This window comes from Chaetura pelagica, unplaced genomic scaffold, assembly GCF_000747805.2.
Source record: "Chaetura pelagica isolate M959 unplaced genomic scaffold, ChaPel_1.0 scaffold130, whole genome shotgun sequence".
Lineage (NCBI taxonomy): Eukaryota > Metazoa > Chordata > Aves > Apodiformes > Apodidae > Chaetura > Chaetura pelagica.
The window spans coordinates 206632-230443 of NW_009951915.1; positions in this window are offsets into that span (position 1 = coordinate 206632).

The following is a 23812-nucleotide window of genomic DNA, read 5'->3' on the forward strand; positions in this document are numbered from 1 at the left end:
CAGAGTGATTAAAACTTAGATGTCTGTGTGATTTACTGGCAGATGTAGTACTCAGAGATATATCACCCTTTACTGGTCCCAGTGGCCAATAACTCATTACACTCAAATCCTCTCAGGTTCAAGAATTTCATAGATCATATTCTTGGTGCGTTTATCTGCTTTTTTTTCAAAGGATGTGCCTACCATATAAGCCTTAAAACAAACTTCACATGAGGAAGAAACCTGTCAGCAAATGACTGCAGGGAGATAGACAGCATCTTAGTCCTTTAGAGCCTGTGTGTCTCTGAGATGTGCCTTCTTCAAACACCATGTGATCAAGGTCAAGAGAAGCCCCATCTCCCATGATAAACATGGCTCACAACAGAAGGGTCCATCCACATCCATCCTCTAACAGCCCCTTTGAGGCATGAGGGATGAAAGGCAGATCCAAGGACACCTACATCAGAGGTGGAACATGTTGTTGATGCCACCCTGGCAGCCAAAATGCTTATTGTTGCTGGAGCCCTCTGTGCAGACATGGGGCAAGGATCTGCTGTGGGTCTGTTGTCTTCTTTCTTCTCCTGTTTTTGGAGTACAAGAGCTGGCTGAGAGGATCTGCACTTCCAGCATTGTGTCTATGAACCCAAGGCACTTCACAAAAAGGGTTTTGTCTGCCACCTTAAAGTTTCCCATTGAAGTCAAGGGAAGAAAATCTTTTGAGGCAATAGATGTTGCGTCAAAATCTAAGACAAATGGACTTCACTCTCCAAGATCCTGTATCTATTAATAAAGCACTATATCATGTGTCAGCTACCAACAGGGTAGGGTAGATGTGAAACATCTTGTGACAGAGAGTCACAGGAGTTGGGATAAAACAAAAATGCACTCCTTTAAATTGGGACCAGACTTGCTCAAGAAAATTAAAGGAACAACAAAATCAGTCTGTCCACACATGTACTTTTCTCTAGACCTTGAAAAAAACCAAACAAACCAACAAACAAACTGAAAAACCAATAATCCTAGTTTGGCTTGGACAGAAATGAGTTGAGTATGAAAACCAAAACCCATCACTAATTAATTGTGTCTGGTTTTCTAGTACTTATGCATCATAAAAATTAATAAGAGACTTATTCAGGATAATAAATGGTTCACTGGAAAACCAGTTTTGGCCCTTGTTTTTTTTTCTGTTAGTCATAGCCTCTCAGTAAGATTCCTTGAAACTTTGAGCTGGTTGCTTCCCAGGAACTTTTAGTGATTTCCCAAAGCCAACATTTCACACAAGGAATTGATATATTATCCCTGATATCAGCATACAGAGACTGGGTGTAGCATTTAACTGCTCAGGCTGATTCTCAGACCTCATATTCTCAAGGCACACATATGCAGGAGGAGCAGCCACCAAGTTTTAAAAAGCTGCATGAATTTTTGCTGCATATATATATATATTATCTTCTGTATGTGAAGACTTAGGCACCAAAACCTCTATTCTTAAATAACCTTTAATGTTTATATGGACATCACCAGGTTTTTTTCTTTTCTGTATGAAAGGCTCAAAATCTAGGGAACATTTTGGCTGAGCAGTGGAATATAGTGCAGAGCCTTGAACTATCATTTGGTCTGGACTGGCACCATGTGGAGATGCCAGCCTAGCCCTTTAAACAACATAAGGTGTGAGTCTGGTATTGGATATTGCACCCGAGCTGAAAATGTCTGTGTTCCAGTGGGTTTGGTGGGTGCAGAGCTATGGAAATAAGAAAAATCTCCTCAGACAGCAAACAGATTTAGAAAGCATAATTTTGCATGGGCCCCAGCAGAGTGTTAACTATCTGATATTACCCGTCTTTCTGGTGGAGTTCCCATATTCCTTAACAGCTTATCAGTCTCTCAAGAAGTAAATCCACTGCAGCATCACCATCCCCACCCATGGAAGCAACATATAGCAGCCTGGGTGGGCTGGCAGATGGAGAGCAAGCTCATTGCTTTCTGCTGAGCAGAGCTTGGTGCAGATCAGCAGAACTCAGTGGACATGGAGCAAATGAACCCAGGAGCCCACTTGGAGGTCTTTGTGAGGAAAAGCAGTGCTGACACCACATCCTTGCACAGCCACTGGGAGCCTTAGATTGAAGATCCCAGGCCAAATCTTCAGCTGGAGTAAATCAAGATAGCTTTTGACATTGGCTCTCATAAATTATATCAGCTGAGGATCTGGCCCTCCTCTTTGTATTTTAGTTGTGTGCTTTAGTTTCCCCTCCTTGCAGTTCTCCTGGAATCCACAACATGAGTTTTTTTCCCCTTAACAAATCTACTTCTTGCAGCAGAGAAGGAGTCCAGTTTGGACATTTCTAGACAGCAAGGTCTTCTTTGAGGCCTGTGGAGAGCTGCAGGTGTTTGGCTTTGGATGAAAGGAGGAACTAACAATGCTGGTTTATTCCTGACATCAGTTCTGATATTTTGCTTAAGTATTTCAGTGATGTCAGAGCCAACCCGTAGGAAAAATAATATATATGTAGTACACAGGGTTGGGACCAGTGGATGGATTAAAAAAACAGGATTATTTTGATTACCCTGATTTAGGGCACCAGCAGTGCTGAATCATGTTCAGCCAAAGAAATATCACTGAGACAAAATTTACTTCTCTATACTCAGAAAAGCAGAAGAGATGGAAGTTGGGGAGGAGGGAGGAAAGAAAAATTACTCTGAATCAGAAGATTAAAGTTCAACCTTTTCTGATTATTCCCTTTCTTAGGAAGGCAACCACAAAACACAGAGATGTTTAATCCATTCAAAGTGTAGCTTTCTGGACAGAATAATCTGAGTTTAGTCAACCTACCAGGCTGCTTCTCGCTGGGTGGGCTCTGGCTGGAGAGGGGAGAGGCTTTCAATTAGTACTCTCAGAACAGGCCCATGTGTCACAGACTTCAGGGATGGTATCTAATAACCTTCACTGGTGGATTGTCAACACAAGCACTATGGGAAAATGGAATTTCATCAGAGAAGCACAAATCTGCATGTCATCTGGTACCATAGTGGCAAGGGGGAAGTTGGCTTTAGGAGAGAGCAGGAAGGGGGCCTACAAGAAAGTTGGAGAGGGACTTATTGCGAAGATAAGATGGTTTTAAGCTGAAAGAGGAGAGATTGAGGTTAGCTGTGAGGAAGAAATTCTTTCCTGTAAGGATAGTGAGACTCTGGCCCAGGCTGCCCAGAGCAGCTGTGGCTACCCCATCCCATTTGAAGTGGTCAAAGCCAAGTTGGATGAGGCTTGGAGCAATCTGGTCTAGTGAGAGGTGCCCAAGTTCATGCCAGGGGGGTTGGAACTGAGTGATCTTTAAGGTCCCTTCCAACCCAAACCATTCTGTGATCCTGTCATTCTATGTACCTTGGGGAGAATAAAATTCTGGTTCTGTTTGAATGGTTTCCTTCAGCAGTCATTCAGCTCTTCCCACTTTCCTCAAGGGTAGTAAAAGGCAAAAGTAACCCTCATTTTTTGCAGGGCACAAATGGATGGAGAGACGTTTTGAAAGCCTGTCTTGCACTAGAGTGATGTAAACCATCTCTGCGGGAAGAGTGACTTTCCTTAAGTATTAGAAGGGGCAAAGGCAATGAAAGGATGCAGATCTTTCCTCTCCCTTGCTCATCTCCTCTGAAACAGGGAGGACAAGACCAGGCCCATTAAGTTACAGAAATCATATTCAGCCACTGAGGATCTTTTTGGAAGATAACCTGAGAAGATGAAGCAAAAAGGAAACATTTAGCTGTCATGGCAGGGGCACCACCAAACCATCACCCTCCCTCCAGCAGTGAGTGTGCTGCACCTCCCCTCAGTCATGGAAGGTTTAAATTCACATTTCAATATATCCTTGGTCGTTCTTCAAGATACAAGGTCTTTGGCTGTTCTGCCATGAGCCTACATGTCTCTGTTGCTTTGTGACAAGCACACAGGGAACTCAGCTTTGTATCTATGCAGAGTAAAATACATGAAAGCTTACAAAAAATGAAACAAAACACCAAAGAATAATAACAACAAAGTAGCACATCTTTGGTACTGGAACAAAAAATAGTTTCTTGTGCAAAGAATTTTACACACAGGCTCACACAAACTTGCAAGCTGAGGTCTTGATAGCACAGAGCTTGAAGAAATGTTGGTGGTCCTGTTTCTTCTGAGCTTTACAGTCTGTAGGGGGTACTTTTACATCAGAAAGCTGAGCTGCTGTAGTATCAGTGACAAAGCAAAAGCAAATCCAGCTGTGATAAAAATTACAGTTTTAAGCATGTTCTTTCTTAAACTTTTGTTTGCTTCCCTGTTTTAATGAAAAGAATGGGCTATGGAGTCATAGGAAAAATACACACATTCTCTTTTTACTTTGTTCAGTTAAAGAAATGTTGGAACTAGGTCTTTACAAAAGCAAAAGAAGTTTTTTTCCCCCTCTCTGGTCTGGTAAAGAATTGGGAAATACACTTTTTATCTCCTCAGCTGAAGATGATTTCCCTATTAAAAAGGATTTTGTTCTCATAAAAAATATCATTTGTATTCATATGACAAAGTCAACCCTTATATCCAACAACCCTTGAGCCAGCAGGTGGGTGGGGAGATAGGGCTGATACAGAAGTGCAACATTTAGAGGTCCCAAGAGGTTTCCACACTGAATGCAGTTCTGACACCCTCCCATCTCTGGAGTGAACAGACACCCTACACCCACCCTGGCAAGAGTGATGTGTTAAGGGGGGAAAGTAGAAAGTATCAACTGACAGAGGCTGAAGTCTGGGATTCCCTGGAAGGAATCTCAAAGAAAAACCTTGAGGCTACAACTGCCCCAAAAGCTTCATGCATTACCCAGGCACTAAACCACCCCCAAACTGAGTCCCAGGGGACACAGAGTTAACTGCTCATTCCCCAGAGCCCTCAGGCAGTTTATCACAAGCTAATTAAAAAAAAAAAAAGAATAATAGACCATGGGGGAAAATCATAATTAGGCTTATGAAACACACTCTGGCTTCTGGTTTTGTTTCAAATATCAGTCCCATTAAAGAAGGATTATTTTGTGTTTCTATGATTTCCTGAAGAAAATTAGGAGGAAATAATAAAAAGCAAAAAAAAACCACCCACAACTGAAAGGTCCTTATCTTGACATAAAAATATTATTCAGAACGTCTGCAGATTGTTTTGCTAATTTCCAAAATGGATGATCAAATACTGAGTGATCCTTCTTTGACTGCCAATATTTTTAATAGGCATCTTAGTCAATGTTAGTACAGCTGTCCTTTCAAATCAACTCTTCTGGTGACTCACACTTGGATTCAGAGATTTCCAGAGGTTTTATCTGCTCTCCTAATGCTCTTGATAGACCCTTTCTTGAATCCTGTCACATGAGGGAGCAGGAGGAACCTCCTCATCCAAAACACACAACCCACTGTGCAATGAAAAGGACACATACAATTTAAAAAAAAAAAAAGCAGGAAAGACAGGGAAGGGGCAAGAAAAGGGAAAGAAATAAATTAAAATTTACCAGTAGGGTCATTTCATGCTCCAACAGATTGACATATTTATATGAAGCTCTTGGAATACCATACTTCTGCAGCCACCATCCAGCCTTACTCATGGTGAGTTCCCATCACCTGTTTCCTCTTTGAGTTGACATTTCCAAGGACTTTGGCTTCCTGACATGCAGCTAGAAAACTGAAAGGCAAGAAAGTCTTTGCATTCTGAAGACAACAGGGCTCCTTGCAAAGCCCCAGGGAAATGTCAACAACAAACAGAAATGAAGAAGAAGTTATGAGACATCATCACTGCTGAAGGAAACAACCAATGGTTTAATATTAATTTGAGGAACTTTTTTTCTCCCTGATTAAACATTTCCCAGGTCAATTTGACTGAAGATTGAAGGAGATTCAATAGTGTGGTTGTAGAAGGAAGAAAACATTCGCCTCTAGAAGCTCATTCTTTAGGTGGAGAAGTGTTTTGTGGCCCAAACAGGAGAAGGGTTTTGTATAGATGTCTGTAGTTCTGTTACTGCCCAGATTGCTCTTGGTCCTCTTGAAAAATAAAATAAATAAATTAAAAATTATGGAGAAGTCTCTGCTGAATACTTCAATTTTTAAGCCTCCAGTAGCTTGAAATATCTCCAAACCTATTAAACCCTGAAACCAAAATAAACATTTTGTCCTCCCTTCATGGAAGCATAAAGAATGTCTTAAGTCAACTCATCCACTTGCCTGCCAACACCAAATTGCCCTCAAGAACATATTCTCCAGGGCTTTGTCGAATCAGCTTTAGCATTCCTCAAGCAACAAGGGGTTCTACCATGTTCCTGGAAAGTCTACTTCACAATCTGTTCCCATGTCCTTTTTAAAAAGGACCATAAAGTGCCTGTTACCTGCAAGCACCATAGCTGGAGAGGAATCAAATTTTCCATTCTGTGCTAAATCCCATGCTTTCAAGTATCATTCCAGTCTGGGTTCAAAGGAAAGCAAAATATTTTCAAAATTTCCTACTAAATGCAACTCTGAGAGAAAAGGACACTTGCAGTTGACAAAAAATATTCATGCCATTAAAGTTCTGGACTGAATTTGAGGTTTATTGCTTCTGTAAAAACACTACAGCACCTGACATAGAAAATAAAAATGAAAACACATTTTGAAACTGAAAACAAAAACTTCTTTTTTAATGAAAGTTAATCAGAATTAGTATTTGCAAACCACATCAGTTTTATCAAGTTGGCTTTTTCCACCAGGAAAACATTCTTTCAGGAAAGTTCCCATTGGCTCTCAGACAGGTCTTTGCAATATCAAGGTCAGCAGGAGCACTTTTTGTTTCTGCTCTCCAAGAATTTAAACAGCCCAACTATTCCTTTCCCAGCAGATCCATTTCACAGAAAATTATCACAGTGCAATTGAAGGATTCCCTTCTATTGAAGGAATTGAAGTATTTTAACCAGTGCATTCAGGAGCAGTACAGGACATATGGCCAAATTCTACCAGTGTTTAGGTAGAGCCAATTCTTTTAATTTTCTCAGAATTTTAATTCTGGTACCCCTTGTTTTCCAAACATGTTTCTCCAGTTAAGAACTTCAATGCTCCTGAAATTAAAGAAAGCATCAATATACAACTTGAGCTACTCCAGAACTTAAAATTAAGTCTGGGCTTGATGTGGACTGTCAAATACTGGAGAAAAGGGAGGGGGATCAACAAAATCCAAAACCAACAACAACAAGAAAACCCTACAAAATCCAACAGAAGGAATCTTTCCCATTCAACACTGGCAGGAGTGACATCAGATCCTGGTTACCAATACAGGGCACCTTCCATCCCTCTGCTCTTGAGATCTTATTAACATTTACATGACATTAAAACCTATCCCCTCTGCCAAAACCCAATTCATGCAACCTTCCATCCACTCCCATTTAAAACCTTATAGCATACCCTTCTCCCCCAAAACCCTCCAAATTTGATTAATAATTATTTGCAGAAGGAAGCTGCTTGCACTGTCAGCCAGTTAGTATTGATTGAGAACCACTCTGAGAGCAGAGACTGGGTGGCTCCAGCACTGGGAAGTGCCAACAAAAATAAAGCTGGTATTAGTGGTCCTCAGCTTCTTTAGTGGGGCTGAGAAAAAGGCAGTATTGTGGGCTGGGAAACTGCTCACCAAGATGTCAATCTCTGCCAGTTACCTAACAACAATAATAAGCACTGGGTAAATAGGTGGGATACTCACAAGGGCAACCAGAAGAAGGAATTAAACATGAATAAAGGAGAAGGGGAAAAAAAGGAAAGCATTACACTTTCCAGGATTCTCAGAGAACAAGGTTTTATAATCAGTTGGGGGAAAAACAGATTTACTAAACACAGTGACCTCACTTGTTTGCATAGCATTTGGTAACGTGTATTTTATTACCTCTGCTACCTCCATGGTAGCTTGCAAAGCCTTTCCAGCAGCCCTGTGAAGGATGCATAGCATATGGAAAAGAAATAAACCAGCCTGAGGAAGGAATGGCACATCTGGGTGAAAGAAAAAAATACAGGCTAGAAACACATTGGTTGGGTGTAAGCAAAAGTGAGTGAACACTGGGAGAAAATGTTTCTCTCCTTGTCTAAGTATCATCTCACCAGTGAGGGTCATTTAAATAGGTGATGGTGATGTGAAATGACCTCTCCCATCTCCTCACTTGCAATGGATGCACCATGGATGTGTTGGGCATTGGCAGATGGAGCTGATGTTAACAGTGAGACACCTGGAATCAGGCTGCAGAGTGAGAAGGTCCCACCTAGAGAAGTTCCTCTGAGCAATCAGCCTCTGTCAGCAGCACAACTTCTGCTTCAGGCCCTGGGGAGACCTCATAGTGGCCTTCCAGTACCTGAAGGGTCTACAGGAGACCTGTCCATGAACCACTTCTCCATCAGCTGATGAACCTGCCACTCTCTCACCCAGACAGGAATTGAGGTTTGCCTGGGCAGAAAATGCATAAGCGAGGCTCCTTGAATGATCTCCAATACCTGACTTTCCTTCTGCCATGCTTGCTGGTTGTATTTTCTAACATTTGGTCTGTCCTAGGAACCCATCTTTCCTTTGCCTTTCCCTTTATTACCTCATTCTCTGACTTCCTGAAGTTTATTTTAACATGAGTCATCCTCCTGCCCTGAACCTTGGTTTGGTTTCACCTTCCATTTCTCCAGCTCTTGACTATGAGTGGCCTTGAGCACAGCACCACAATCCTGGCTCCAGATGGTAGTCCAACCTGTTGAGCTGCTTGCCCTCATCCAGCCAATGAACTCCTAACAGCACACACAACACACACAAGCAATGGACCCACCTTCTGCAGGTGAATTTGGCCCTTGTTGGGTCCCAAATCATCACATGACATTAGATGTGACTCTCATGGGATGAGCCCTGTTCAGAGGCAGTAGGTATTAACACTGATACAGGACTCAAATGGCTTTTAGCTCACAGCCCATTACCATCTGACCTCCCCAGCATGTTGGGAGGGATGTGGGTAGAAGCCCCACAAGACTAGCTTGAACCCAGCCTTGTTTCCAGCAAGCCTGGATGGGCAGTCCCAAGCTGCAAGGTGACCTCAGGCAGGAGAGAGGAGCTAACCTTGATGTTGTGCATAGGATAAACACCAGTGTTGCATTAGCTCTTCCTCCCAGGCAACAGCTCAAGGAATGGACCAGTCATGCCAAGGAATGGTTGCAATGGCCAGATTCACCTTTCAGCAGCACTTCACTCTTTGAAAAAGAAACCACACCCGATTCCCCTTTCTATGATACTTGGGAGAACATTTTTCAGTAAGAAATACATCAGGTTCCTGGGCTGGGAGGGTGGGGAAAACCAGCCAAATGAATATTCCTCTTTTCAGATAGCCACAGGGGCTGTGCAACCACCTCAAGGTGTCATCAGCTGGCTCGTTCCAAGAAGCTCTCTCCCAGCTCCACCTGGTGGCAAAAGGGACATTTGGGCTGTTGCTGTGAGCACCAATCTGGGCTCCAGAGGGGATTCTTGCTGCTGCCATTTTGCAGAAGTGTCCCCCTGTTCTGCCTGGCATTGACTTACCTCTCTCATGAGGTGGGACCAGCCCTTCACTGCACAGGAAGGTGAACTTGGCCTCCTGCAGGCTTGCATGCCAAGTGTGGTGTGGTGGGGAAATCACTGCTGGGAGGAAGGCACTCAGCAAAGGGAGCCTGGGGCTGGCAGGCAGGTGTAACTCACTGCTCTTTGCAGTGTTTGTCTTGGGGCTGAATCACTTCTGACTGCCAAAAATCACAAAAGACCACCAGGAGTCTTCTCAGTGTTTGGTTAAAGCAGTGGTATCTTCCAGCCTGTCATGTAGGAAATTCAAGGCTGAACTTTACTGCCCAGACACAGGTATCTCACGTCCTTTGAGGTGTCTTGAAATGTCTCACCTGTCCTGCTTTGCATCTCACGCCAAGGAGTGGAAGTTGCACCCATGTTGATGAAGATATCTTAAGCTCCATCAGCATGGTGACATGACCATAAAGAGGTGAAGATACATATACAGCCATATGGACATCCCCAGGAGGACTGTACTAGTCCAGGACCCTTCAAATTTTAATCTAGATAGCTCTAGGATTTGGTCACCTCCTGGTCCAAAATACAGCTCAGGGTAGACCTTATCACAGATTTCTCCAGCTACAACAATCACAACAGCAACACCCTTGTCTGGTTTGGATTTTGCTATTTTACCTTCTGAAAGAAGGAAAGAAAAATAGGACAAAAAAAAAAGGACAAAAAGAAAGAAAAAAAAAAAAAAAAAGAGAGAGAAAGAGAGAGAGAGAGAAAGAAACCAATAAGAAGGGAAGAAGAAAGCAAAGTTCCCTAAAAACAGGAATTAATTACAACTCATTTTATAATATTAGGAATTTGATATTTTAAAACATATATTTCCAGAGAAAACAAAGGAAAAAAAAGAACAATGAAAAAACCTCCATTTTCCCCCATACATATTAAATATCCCATTTCTAGACATCAAAAATTATCAAAAGTCATGAACTGGCAAGAAGTCCTGGGACTGCCTCATGGCTAATAAAGATGCTACAGATCTAAGCATGTAACACTGTAACTTCTAACATAAAGCTGATTGCAAAGACTGTTATTTATGATTGCTGAAAATACCTTGGGAAGGTTGTGTGCATTCTTTGGGAATCTTCCCTCAGCTCACAAGTCACAGGCCTGGTTTATCCATGCCAGGAGCTGAGGTCACTGGTATGAGAAACATCAGAGTATGAGAAGTGAGGCCTTTGTAGGAAGCTATAGAAGCTTTACAGGGCTAACCAGGCTCAGAAATGATGAAGCTGTATAGGGACAATACAGCACAAGAAAGAGGGAGGAAAAAGGGGAGGCAAAGCCATGATGCCAACTCTTCCCAAAAGACTGTATCCCACTGGAATCCTACTCATTCCATAAACTGGCTGAGTATATATTAGGCTACAACCACATGGAGAGCAGTAGCAGATGTCCTAATCTAACCTCCACCCATCAGGATTCACAGGGCAGTTTGTTGCAGCTCAGTGTCCTCCACCCACTTGGGCAAGGTTATGGTTGGACTTGATGACCTTCAAGGCCCCTTCCAACCAGGATGATTCTATGGAAAACAAGACAGCAGATCAGCCTTGGTGCTTGGGATGTTTTGCCAGTCTGAAAAATTAAACATGACACCAAATCAGGTAAAGCACACTCACTAGTGTCTCAAATGTCTTCCTTATGCCTTTTTTTTTCTTATTATTCTTTTTTACAGCTGTGTCCAATACTTCAGTTTAAGTGCTACCTTGTTTGAAGCAATTTCTTTCTTTTCCTTCCTTCCTTCCTTCCTTCCTTCCTTCCTTCCTTCCTTCCTTCCTTCCTTCCTGCCTTCCTTCCTGCCTTCCTGCCTTCCTGCCTCCCTGCCTTCCTGCCTTCCTGCCTTCCTGCCTCCCTGCCTTCCTGCCTTCCTGCCTTCCTGCCTTCCTTATTCTTTTTTACAGCTGTGTCCAATACTTCAGTTTAAGTGCTACCTTGTTTGAAGCAATTTCTTTCTTTTCCTTCCTTCCTTCCTTCCTTCCTTCCTTCCTTCCTTCCTTCCTTCCTTCCTTCCTTCCTTCCTTCCTCTTTAATCCTTACAAAAACAGTGAAATCTCAGACATGCAGGGTCTTTTGTCCTTCTGCTTGAATCTTCAAGTGGGGTCACCTGGTAGACTCGTGCAATAGATGTTGGGGGACTGGCTGGGGCTGGTGGTCCCTCTAGTTTATATCTCAGGGCCCAGACACCTTTGTTTTCTTTTTATGTCCTCAGCCCTCCCAGCAGCCTGCCCTGCTCTCTTAGGACATCACTCACAGAGAGCCTGGCCCTGCTTTAACAAGCATAATCCCTTGAGGGATTCTTCTGTGCAAATGAGGGGGAGATATGAGTGATAATTTATTAAGAGTGCCCCTGCAATTAGCACTTTGGAAAGTAACTCTGCCTGGGGAAGCTGAGAAGGCCATAAATGAAAGCATATCCTGGACAGAAGTGTCATTCTGATGTTAAGTCTAAATTCTTATCTAAGGCAGTGGGAGCTGGAGGTAGTAGAAGACAGAGGTAGCAGAGCCTAGAGATGGGGACATGGCCCCAGGCAACCAGAGCTTTGAAACTCTTCCCCCTTTGTTTTAGCTGATGTAATATCAAGCTTCTTAAAGCATAAGCCTAGGGTGCACTTAGCAAACTGGGACTACTATCAGAGATTTTGGGTAGTTCATCATTAAAGGAGAGGTGGAGAATGGACTGAAGCACAGAATCTGGACTTGACTTTTAATATTTATAACTGATATCTTCATATCAGTTATGTGGATGTGAGATTTCACAGTCTGATCAGAGCCAATTAGGGTCTTTCTATTGTCTCCTGAAGTTTTTATATCAGTCCTGGTTTTGGTAATCTTGCAGTAAGTGCTGACAGACATTAGATTTATAGGATATGAGAATGTAAATACATGAGTCTAAGCACGGGCACATCAATAACTCAAGGCATGAACAGTCAGTGGAGAAAGAGGCACATGAAAGACACCACTTACCCTCTGTGTTATTCTCCAGAGGTGATTTACCCCTCCATTAACTCCAGGTGGAATTTTCACTACCTGAGTTCCTTATATAAGTACCTCAAATAATTAAGGGAAGCTGTGGCTGTTCAGCCCTCGAGCATGTTGATTGAAGCAGGAGAAGGCTTCATAGAGCCTACAAACAGTGATAAGCATTCAAATGAATTGACTCTCTTTCCAATTCTTTTGGCATGAGGTTTATTTCAAGGTCTGCTTGTGTCTTATCCAAAAAGGGGTGAGTTTTGTGAGGTCCAGTTGTAGTTTCTCACCATTACAGAAATCAGTTCATGGGTATCTGGAAACTGATGTTCTGGAGCAGCTGTGATGTTCTTGCTTCTTACTTTAGTTGTGCCAACCAGGAAGGCCAGTCCTTCCTGAGATGTGGTTTCCCTACCAGCAGGATGAAAGGACTGACCAACAAATACTCCGGGCTTAGTGTGTAAGGATTGTTTGTAGAGCACTTGAATTTCTGCATCTGTTTTAGCAGATTTAAAGAGTGGCAAGAAACATTCCTGAGCACTGGAACTTGATAGAATATATTTTTTAAATATTAGAAAATCCCTACTGTGCTTTTGGCTCAGGTAAAAGGGCACTCCCAAGCAATTCCTGGCCATGGCTCAAGTTATGATGGGCCAAGGGTCATTCCCAGGAGACATTTTGCATAGATTCACCTTGTTCTGGAAGGCAAGAGTATTTAATAGGTTGGATGTGGCCCGGTTTACACCAGGTGCCATCAGCATGAGAGCTGTGTTTAATAAACTAGTGGAGATGTAGCCTGAAAGTCTCATCCACTCCCCATACTGACACTGTGTCACTTATAAGCAGTAGCAAAGATTACTTGGGAGAGGATATAGAAAGTGAAATGGTTGCTCTTCTCTTCCATTTGACTGGTTCCATCTCCTCTCACTATCTCTGTTTCCCAGGCTCTGAGGGAAATGCCCCATTGTGCCTTTGACAGCAGCTGTACCCTCTGTTAACCTGGCTACAGCCCACCAGTGCTGTAGCCAACAGCACACAAAGGAGTCATATGTTTAGTGTTATCTCCAGCCAGCTTTGATTCTCACTGTGAGACTGGTGATTGGTAGAAGGGGAGGAGACAGCTTCTAGTATAAGTCTGGAGAGCCAGTCTTGAAGCAAATCCATAGGGAAACACAGGAATGATGCTGCAATCCCATCTGCTTTCCATGGCAGAAAGACAGGACATGAACACTGAAGTGTAACATGATTCGTGTCTCTTCCCTGGCCATCTCTGCTACCCCCACATCTTGTAGAGTGTTGAGGGTACTTACACTACCTGATTCCAGGCCTAATTCTCAAAATGACCAAGGTAAGAATTTGGGGAAGTCACATCTCCTTTCCAGACCTTTTTAATCTAACTCTGTTTCTATGCTCCTATTTAGACTGAAAGAGACTAGGCATCACATCTGTCTCTTACATAACTCAGTCAGGACCTCTACAGTGAGGTGTTCAAAAGCTCCTACACAACTAGAGCTATGGTAATGGTGATGATGATTCCATATCTGGGATCTGACTCTCCCATCTCATCTCTTGGTGATTATTTTTTATTTTTGTCCAAGTAGCAGCCAGATTTTTATCTTTCATGCCTGTTTAAGAGGGAGCTCTGTATAAAAATTGTCCCCTTGTATTTTCTTCCTCCTCCACATTCCATTTGTTTGTTTTTGGTGGTTGGTTGGTTGTTTTTTTCCCACAAATTAACATTCTTTTCTACATCAGTCTGTGCTCAGCCATTGGTTTCCTAGCTGAATGACACACACAGCTCCACAAAAAAGGCATTCCTCAGATATGTAGTTAGAAATTTGTAAGAGGTTCAGTTCAGTCCTTTCTAAGCTAAAGTCATGTCTATTTTCTACTGGATTTTATTGAGTTCCCATGCTCCCCTGCTGCTCAGCACATCCACAGAGGCTGAAGCCACCTTCTTGCAAAGACCCAGCAGTGGGCCTAAGGAAAGTGGTGGGGCAGAGGAGGAAAGAAACCTATTTTCTTTTTCTGGAGGTGAATTCTCTCATTTGATACCTTTTTTAATTATTTTTTTTCAATCCCAGATTCTTGCAATATGCATTCTAGCTTCACCCACTTCCCCTGTGGGAACAGCTGTCAAAACTGCTGCTCCATCCTAGGCTACTGTGGCTTTACGACTCACATTAGCAGCTCTTTAAGGGTCTGGCCAGGCTGGCTGTGAGGTTTCAAGCCTGTGAGGTTTCAAGCCTGGGATTTCTCATTACCCAACTGCCAGGAAGTGTAATGCAAGGTCAGTTGGTAAGCTGAGGAAGGCAGGGAGATATGCTGCAGAGTTTGATGGGAGGTGTATCAGATGTAACTCCATGGATCCCCATCTCCAATCCTGTCATCTCCAGTCATCCACTCTACTTCTTCTGCCTCTGGAATACCCAGCGCAAAAAAGACATGGACCTATTGGAGCAAGTCCAGAGACAGCCACAAAAGTGATTAGAGGGCTGGGGAACCTTTCCTAGGAAGACAAGGCTGAAACAGTTGGGGTTGTTCAGCCTGAAGAGGGTAAGGCTCTGGACCTTATTGAGACCTTTCATTACTTCAAGAGGCCTACAAAAAACATAGGGACAATGGCATCCTGGGGTGCATTAGAAAGGGTGTGGTTAGTCGGTCAAGAGAGGTTCTCCTCCCCCTCTATTCTGCCTTGGTGAGGCCACATCTGGAGTATTGTGTCCAGTTCTGGGCCCCTCAGTTCAAGAAGGACAGGGAAGTGCTTGAAAGAGTCCAGCACAGAGCTACAAAGATGATTAAGGGAGTGGAACATCTCCCTTATGAGGAAAGGCTGAGGGAGCTGGGTCTCTTTAGCTTGGAGAAAAGGAGACTGAGGGTCAATGTTTACAAATATGTTAAAGGTTGAGTGTCAGGAAGATGGAGTTAAGCTTTTTTCAGTGATGACCAGTGATAGGACAAGGGGCAATGGATGCAAATTGGAGCATAGGAGGTTCCATGTGAATATCAGAAAAAACATCTTTCCTGTGAGAGTGACAGAGCCCTGGGACAGGCTGCCCAGAGAGGCTGTGGAGTCTCCTTCTCTGGAGACATTCAAACCCACTTGGACACGTTCCTGTGTGATGTGCTCTGGGTGACCCTGCTCTGGCAGGGGGGGTGGACTAGATGATCTTTCAAGGTCCCTTCCAACCCCTAACATCCTGTGATTCTGTGATTTCTGTGAAGGTGTGTTGGTTCTGCAGGGCTCCCACTGATTCAGTGAACATTTCCTTGGGTGGATGCTGCAGACAATAAGCTGTGGTGGGTGTGATAGTGCCATACAATACCAACACCAGCATGAGACTGGATAATGAGACCATCATCTCTGAGGATGGACAGTGCTGATTCTGTGTAAATTACTGAGAAGGCATCTCTTAAAGGATTGGTTAAAGGCCTGGAATGTGCTAGCTACACTGTAGTGGTAAATCAGATCAGAAACACAGAATCATAGAATGTCAAGGGTTGGAAGGGACCTCCCAAGATCACTGAGTCCAACCCCTCTGCCAGAGCAGGATCAAAAACTAGGGCAGATCACTCAGAATGGCATCCAGACAGGTCTGGAAAGTCTCCACTGAAGGAAACTCCACATCCTCTCTGAGGAGCCTAATCCAGAGCTTTCTAACCTCTGTTACTGTCTGTGACTGCACCAACTCATGACAGTGGGCAAAATAAATGCAAGAATTTTGCATTCATAGAAAGGAGAGAATTGAATAAACAACTCTGAATTTGTGAAGCACTTTGGAGACACAAGCCAGAGTTTAAAACTCTCTTCAGCACACCATCAAGAGCACAGTAGCACTTGTTTAGTAGTCTAACCTGAGGTGTACAGAAGTCTATCAGGGGTACATGGAAAGGACAGCTGTGGCTAAAGTGATTTCCAAGCTCAGTCTTTCTGTCACATGTCCATTCATCCTGCCAAGCAACTTAGGTTGGCTGTCTGCTTGTTTGAATCATTTGGACCACTCTTAGCTGCCTCCATAGGGTGCCAAACCATTGAGAAGGAGTAACTGAACACATGTGCAAAAGCCATTAAGTTACTGCAAGGCAGGAAGTTCCCTCCTGCCAGCTGAACGACCATTACTGGTTATGTGCTTTTTCTTACCCACTCCGTGAAGATACTTTATATTAACATGATTACCTGACCTTTGAGGGAGATGATGAGGTTGCTTGTGCCTGGTTGCCTGCCTCAACAGACAGTAGGTCAGTAATCTAAACAGCCTCTTACTTAATAGCCCATCACCTGCTGCTTTAATAAGATCTTTTATGCCACAAGTTTTGTCTGCTCCAAGGCTAGGTTTTAGTTTGTGGTTTCTTATTATTTTTTGTTTGTTTGAAACATCTTGAGCACTTGGACATCAAGTGGATGCTGTTTGATTTCTTGATTTCTAGGCTTTCTCCTCATCCACGTGAAAAAGCATCTGTGAACCATCCCACAGCTGTGGTCCAGAGAAGCATCATCTCATTGCACACACCTATGTGTGGGTGGATCATGTTGTTTCTCCGAGGCTTTGTAAACCAAATCCACCCATGTCTGAGTCATTAATAGTTTGTAAGATGAACAGTAACAGGTTTTGGTTATTTAAAGCTCATCTGATGTGGACTTTCAGTACTATATATTTCTAGGGGCTCACTGTGAAATAAAATACAAGCAAGGCAACACGTAGCCTGGGATAATGACCTTTTTTTTTCTCATTGTCATCGTTTAGCCAGACTAAATTTGGCCATGTCCTCCCTATTATGACTTTCAGCCAATTACTCACTGAGAGTAACTTTGCAATCTCATCATGACAGTGACATTCTGCAAAATATCATGACTTCTCCAGCAAAGTATCAGTTGACTAATGCTATCCCATGAAAAGTTGATGGAGTCCATCATCCTCCTGAGCTTAACATTGGTCTACACAAACTATTGGCACAGCAACTGGCCCAAACTGGAGCACTCTGTAATTGTCTTGAATTAGACCATACTTTGTGGGCTGTTTCACTGGAAGCACAGAAGATCAGAAAGGAAGAGCAGGAGTCCAGGGGTTTTGGCCTTGCTGTAGACAAGTCACTCCATCTTCATGCAAAATGGGCACAAATACTGTTCTCCAGCTCATGGTAACACTACAAGGACAACTACATTTAAACTTCTGAGGCACTACATTGGTTGTGATTGAAGGGCAGATAAAGGATTGAAAATGCACAGATCTCAGAGTTCGCTTGGCAAGGATGGACATTGCCAAAGCTGGGCTTGTTAAGGACCTGTTGGCTTTGATTTCTGCAGCCATAATTAGTGCAGAGAGAAAAGGAGAGCATTTGCTCCTATGTAGGCTGGGAGCATCCCTTCCCCTGAAGCCTGGGGGATTTCAAAGGGAGAGCAGACTGTCATGAGACCAAACAGATGTGGGTCTCCACCTCTCAGCCAAATAATGGGGATCATTTCACCTCTCATAAAGCATATTGTGACCTCAGGCTGGAAAAATACCATCCTTCTCATGTAGGCAACATGCTTGCCACTGTACCAGGCTTTATGGTCTCTTGAGGCTTACATTAGCCACATGAACAGGCTGACTCCAGGACCCAAGGTCAAGAGTAGAGGTCAAGAGTAGTGTTGAAGGAGGCACATGGGCTCCCACAGTCACTTACTGTAGGCCTTTTTCAACAGATGGGAAGAAAAAAGAGCACATTTCAAGTATAATTTAAAATACATTTATTGTTTCATTTGTTCTGGCTTTTTTTGTTATACAAAGATGTTAAATAACTTAAATACATTCTCAACAGTCACTCAGAATCAGATTTATACCTACAAGCTGTACATATGAGGTAGAGAAAAATAACTTAGGCTCCCATAAGACATTGGAAAAAAAAAATACAACCCAAAAACGAAAAACAAAAGAAAAATACTAATCCTTCATGTTAGTATTCCCACCTCCCTTTGAAAGGAAATGCCATCCCAAATGTGCAAAACAAATCCTAGACTTTACATTCAGGCCTTAAAGACTGGGGTGAGGTGGAATGAGGGAAAATTTCTGTGCTGGTTTGGTGATTGCTGTTCCAGATGGTTCCATGCTCAAGGAGACCTGGCAAGGTTATCCACACATACCTTGATTAGTCCTGAATTCATCCCCACTTCTATTAACCTGGGTTAATATGTCTTTATCCCCTTCTGTTGTCAACAGAGAGAAACTGGCACCTGCATATGGGCCAAAATACCAAAATACAGGTGTCTACACTGACTGCACGCAACAGGCTTCTTATCTAAGAGGGGTTGAGTCCAGGCCCACTGCAAATGTCCCACTAAGCCAAGCGTGTGAACATCTCTCCCAACTTTCCTGAGCAGCCCTGTGATGAAATGGAAGATTGGATGAGGGAGGAACCTCCTGTCCCTTGGGTTCACCTTGTCTGAAGTGGCCAAGAATGATTTTGCCCATTTCTGAAAACTTTCAGCAATAACTGAGAAAAATGTGTTACTCAGATATGTTTCCTGACAGTCTACTGTATTTTCTGTATCTGAATCATCTATGATCTTAACTTACATGCTACCCAGTCCCTGAATCTGAAGAAATGCAGTGACAGGAAGCCTACCATGATGCCAGAGTTGATCTGTGCTTGCCATATCCATTTGCTTTTTCTCCCCACCCACAAATACCAGATTCCCTTTTTTTTTTCTTCTCAGAAATATTCTCTTTCTTGCAATATGTAAATAGCTTGGTCAAGTTCAATGTTCAACAGTTAAAAATAGATCTAAAAGCTATCCAATAGTAATACTCATGACCCTAATCTTGACAGACTTGGCAATTACCAGATCTCCACAAGGCCTGATCCTGTGCCTTCCTGAGCCTCCTTCAAATTCCACGAGCAGCAATGCCCAAAAAAAGCCACTATTTCTCTTGCAGGGAAGTGTTGCTCTCCAAAATTCATCACCTAGTTAGCATCCTGAAGAGTGAGAGCCAGGACGAGCTAACCATGGAAACCAGACTCAACCCAACAGATGTACACATAGAGCCAAATAAACCAAGGAAGGAAGAGCTTTGCTGCACCTGTTTTATCAAGTACAGAACAGAACGAATTTTACTGCAACATCAACAGAGGAATTTTTCACAGGCACCATAATCCACCAGAAAATTACCCTAAGCAGTATCTACTCTGCAAAAGTACCCTTGAGAAATTTGCCCCTTCATCTGGGTTCTCACCCAATCCTGCTGCAGCCAAACCAACCTAATAAACGTTGGCTAAAACAGGGCAGCTGAAAAACGATTAGCAAAGAAATCTAAGACCTAGACTGGGGGGAGGCAGATGTGGACGAGCTGGCCGACCACAAAAAAATGCTCAGAAAATATTTAGCCCCCTGCTTAGGTCTCTAAACCAGCAATCCCAAACACTCTTTTGAAAACAGATGGTCTGTCACTCATCCCTTCCTTCCAAAGGTGAACAACAGGCTTCCTGAACCTCAGCAGACCAAGTCCCCAGCTCCCAGTTTTACACTGCCCCATCTAACCAGACACAAACTGCCCGTGGTAGCTCAAGCCTGGGATTTGGTCCTCTTCATTTAACTTTCCCAGATACTCAGATGCATTTTGGTTTCTCCAACAACTTTTTTAAGAGTCATTCTTCCCAGGCCAACTGACAAAAATACCTCATTATTGTAAATGGGTTTTGGCTTCCCTTCACCCAGAGCCATCTCAAGACCAGGATGCATGACTAAAAAAATGGGTAAGCTTAAATTTTTGGGGCAGAATTTTGTATTTGAATTCCAAGCTATTCATCCTTCAGAATTCATATTTACTGTCTAGAAGAATAATTTTTAATACCCCCCTTTAATTAAACACTGCTTGTCTCACTAGCTGGAGTCTTTTGAGAGCTGGAAGACAATGAGAACGTAACGTTTAGGACTTGTTTTGCACGTCCCCACATCCGGCATATATGAGTCAGTCACACAGAACAGAAGCTTGTTAAAAAAAAACAGATGACGGGTGCAACAATTATTTGTGTGGGGTTTTATTTCTTTTAATAGAAAATTCTAATATAAAACAGCAAACGTTTTCAGTTTGCCTTGTTTACAAAAATATTATATATATTTTTTTTTATATTTCTGACATAGCTAAATGCACTATTCAATAAAAATATTCTTCCATCAGCTAACTTCTCTTTTAAAAAAATTAATAAAAAAAGTTATATAAATAATGGTTGCACCCCCTCCCACCCCACCCCAAAACTGATCTCACAAGACTTGCTGGATCAGCTTAGGAGAACCAACACTTTGACACTTTTGGGGAGACGGGGGGTGAAAGGGGATCAGAAACCAGAGACCTCCCTTACACCCACCCATCCTTCTCCAGTTACATCTGCTGCAAAAAACCTGTTTCTCTGGGGGTAAGAAAAAAGGGAAAAGTTGCTTTGCACTTTTTTTTTTTTTTTTTCCCCATATGAAATGACACTGTAAGAGGTTCAGGGACCCAAGTCCATTCTTGTAGTAGTTTTACAAAAATGAGCAATTTGGTTGAATTGCACTGGAGATCCAGTGGTGTGGTGGTAGAATCAGCCTCTCTGGAAAAATCCATTTTCATACAGATGATACAAAACCATTTTTTTCAGGACACTACCCAATGTTTTATAGAGTAATTTGGGGTCTCTCATCTAGTGTTTTCTGAACTCATGTATGGAGTAGCACAATATTCCTGCTCCATGGGTAAAATACAGTTTCAACACACATGTATTACCAGCAGAAAACCCAGGTCAAACACTTAAGAGGGTTTTGAGAGGGTTTGACAACATTTCTGCCAGGTACTACTCATTTCATCCTACTCAAGCTCCACTGGATTTTTCCAAAACAAGGCTTTCCTCCCCATTTTTTCTTCAAAGATAAGGAAAACGTTGGAAAATGCTGGAACTAAATACACCCCCACACCCAAAACACACACAACATGGTGGGGGGAAGAAGAAAAATAACCCACATATGTTTTACCACCGTAGGTCAAAAGGCCAAGAAGACAAGTTCTCCTGATTTCAGAATGTTAGTATATTTTATACACTGCCTATACATTTAACACATGTGCCTCGCTACTATTTAGTTATTTATATTTTTTTTTGTAACCACAGGAGAATAAACCTTGCTATTTACAATATATAACAGGCAAGTAATATATCCACATTAACATAAATACAATTTGCTTTTTTGTGGTGGGGGTTTTTTTGTGTGTTTTTCTTTTTTTTTTTTAAATACTTACAGAAAGCATCCAGGCTTCAGTGCGTGAGTTATAATACACAGAAGAGCTCTTTCACTCAGTAGTTCATTCATTCTTTGCCTCTTACTTCTAGTCAAGCTTTGACACTCTTTAATATTGCCCACCCATCTCTCTCTCTCTCCCCCCAGTGCCAAACACACCAAGCTACTCTAACCCATAGGACCCAGGCATTTGTTCTGCAAGGATATTGATGCCAACACCTCCCCTCTCTTCTGCATCTAGGGACTCATTCTCCTCTCACACCAGTGCAATGTGGAGTTACTCCAGCGAGGTCAATGGAAACAGAGACACCAGTGACAAGAAGAAAAATTAGGCCCATGGTTTAAATAGAACAATAATAATAATTAATAATAATAATAATGCACATAAATTGCAGCCCATTCTGTTAGAAAAAAAATATTTAAAAATAAAAAAAAAATAAGAAAAAAAAGAATGGAGCCAGAAATAGTAATTCAGACCCAAAAATCCTCATGTTATGAGCAGGTTTGGATCTGGCCTTATTGGAGGGGAAAAGCTATTCTAGCACACACACAAAAATGTAACAGTGAATTTGCACATATGAGAGAGAGAGGGAGAAAGAGAATTTAACATAATACCACATTGAAACCATAAGAAGGTCCTTCTGAAGGGCTTTACAATAAATAAATGTTTGTTCAATATTTATATATATATATTTAAGTGTCAGCATGTGTGTATATACACACACATGCACACACTGAATAATATGTTTCTAGTCAGTTTATTTTTTAAACCATTAGATAAACTGCTCATGGGTGGCTTTCAAAGCAGTGCATCTCCCAGAAACCATGAGACCTTCCTGCAAGCCTCCTGCATTGAATGCACCACCACCATCTGCCATGGTGGAAGGGACAAACACCTTGTGCAGATTCCTCCTTTTCCAGTACTACTTCAACCTCCCAGACTGTACAGCAAATAAGCAAACATCCAAATAAGTGATAATACACTTCACTTTTCAGGACCATAGAGCTATCAACAGTAACATCCTATCCCTCCCCCTGCCCTTACCCCAAGATTTGATGCCAACGACCCAGGCTGGACTGCAGGTATTTGTCACCAAGAAAAAAATTAATAATCTTTTCTCTTCCCAGTAGATGCACATGAACAGCTTAAATATTAGTGGCTACTATTTGGGGAAAGAAAAAAAGAAAAAAATAATAATAATCTTGAAAAATAATGGTCCATCTTGGAAAACTGCTCTCTTTTTGCTTGGCTAATATCTACTACTGCTTGAAAAACTCCAGGCAGCTTTTCTCTTTTGAGAAACAGATCAATGACTTATATAAAATTGGTGGAAATTGCTGCTACTGGACAATCAAAAAATGCTACCAAAAATAGAATGCCCTCTGCTCTCCAGTGTTTCCTTGGAAAGCTTTGTAGAGGACTTCACTGGCTGCTTCCAATCCAGTTTTATATGACTGAAGGATGTTGCCACATCAAGTTCTGGATTGTAAGTATTCTCTTCAAAGGAAAAAAAAGAAATGCTGAAGGTTGTCATTTATTTCACAGATCTACCACTGCAGTCATTTTTTGGCTTCTCTGGCCACTTGATAATTTGCCTCTCATATCAATTACTTGTTCTGAATCCAATAGTTGGTTACCATTGAGCAGTTATATTTTTAAAATACAGTTCTTGATCTAGTGGTTAAAAAAGAATCTTAAGGTCATAAGGTTTACATACAGCTTGTGTCATGTACCACTGCCATAGTTGAGAGTAAATGGAATGATGACCTAGTAAAAGAAAAGTCAACTCCTCCAGAGGCCTGATTCAGTCCCAAACTGCTGCTGTACACTGCAAGACAGCACTGCATTCCAAGATGCACTCAAATTTCACTTGTTCTGCTCAGAAAGACATGTCTGAATTCAGTTGGCATAAGACGAAAAAGTTCCAGTTCAGATTTCTCAAGCGGTTACCACAGGGTGAATTAGATCAACAAGAGGTGGGAAGAGGAGAGAAAAATAAATCATGCATGAAGTGAAAATAAAACAAAAGCATCTAGTGGTTTTTAAA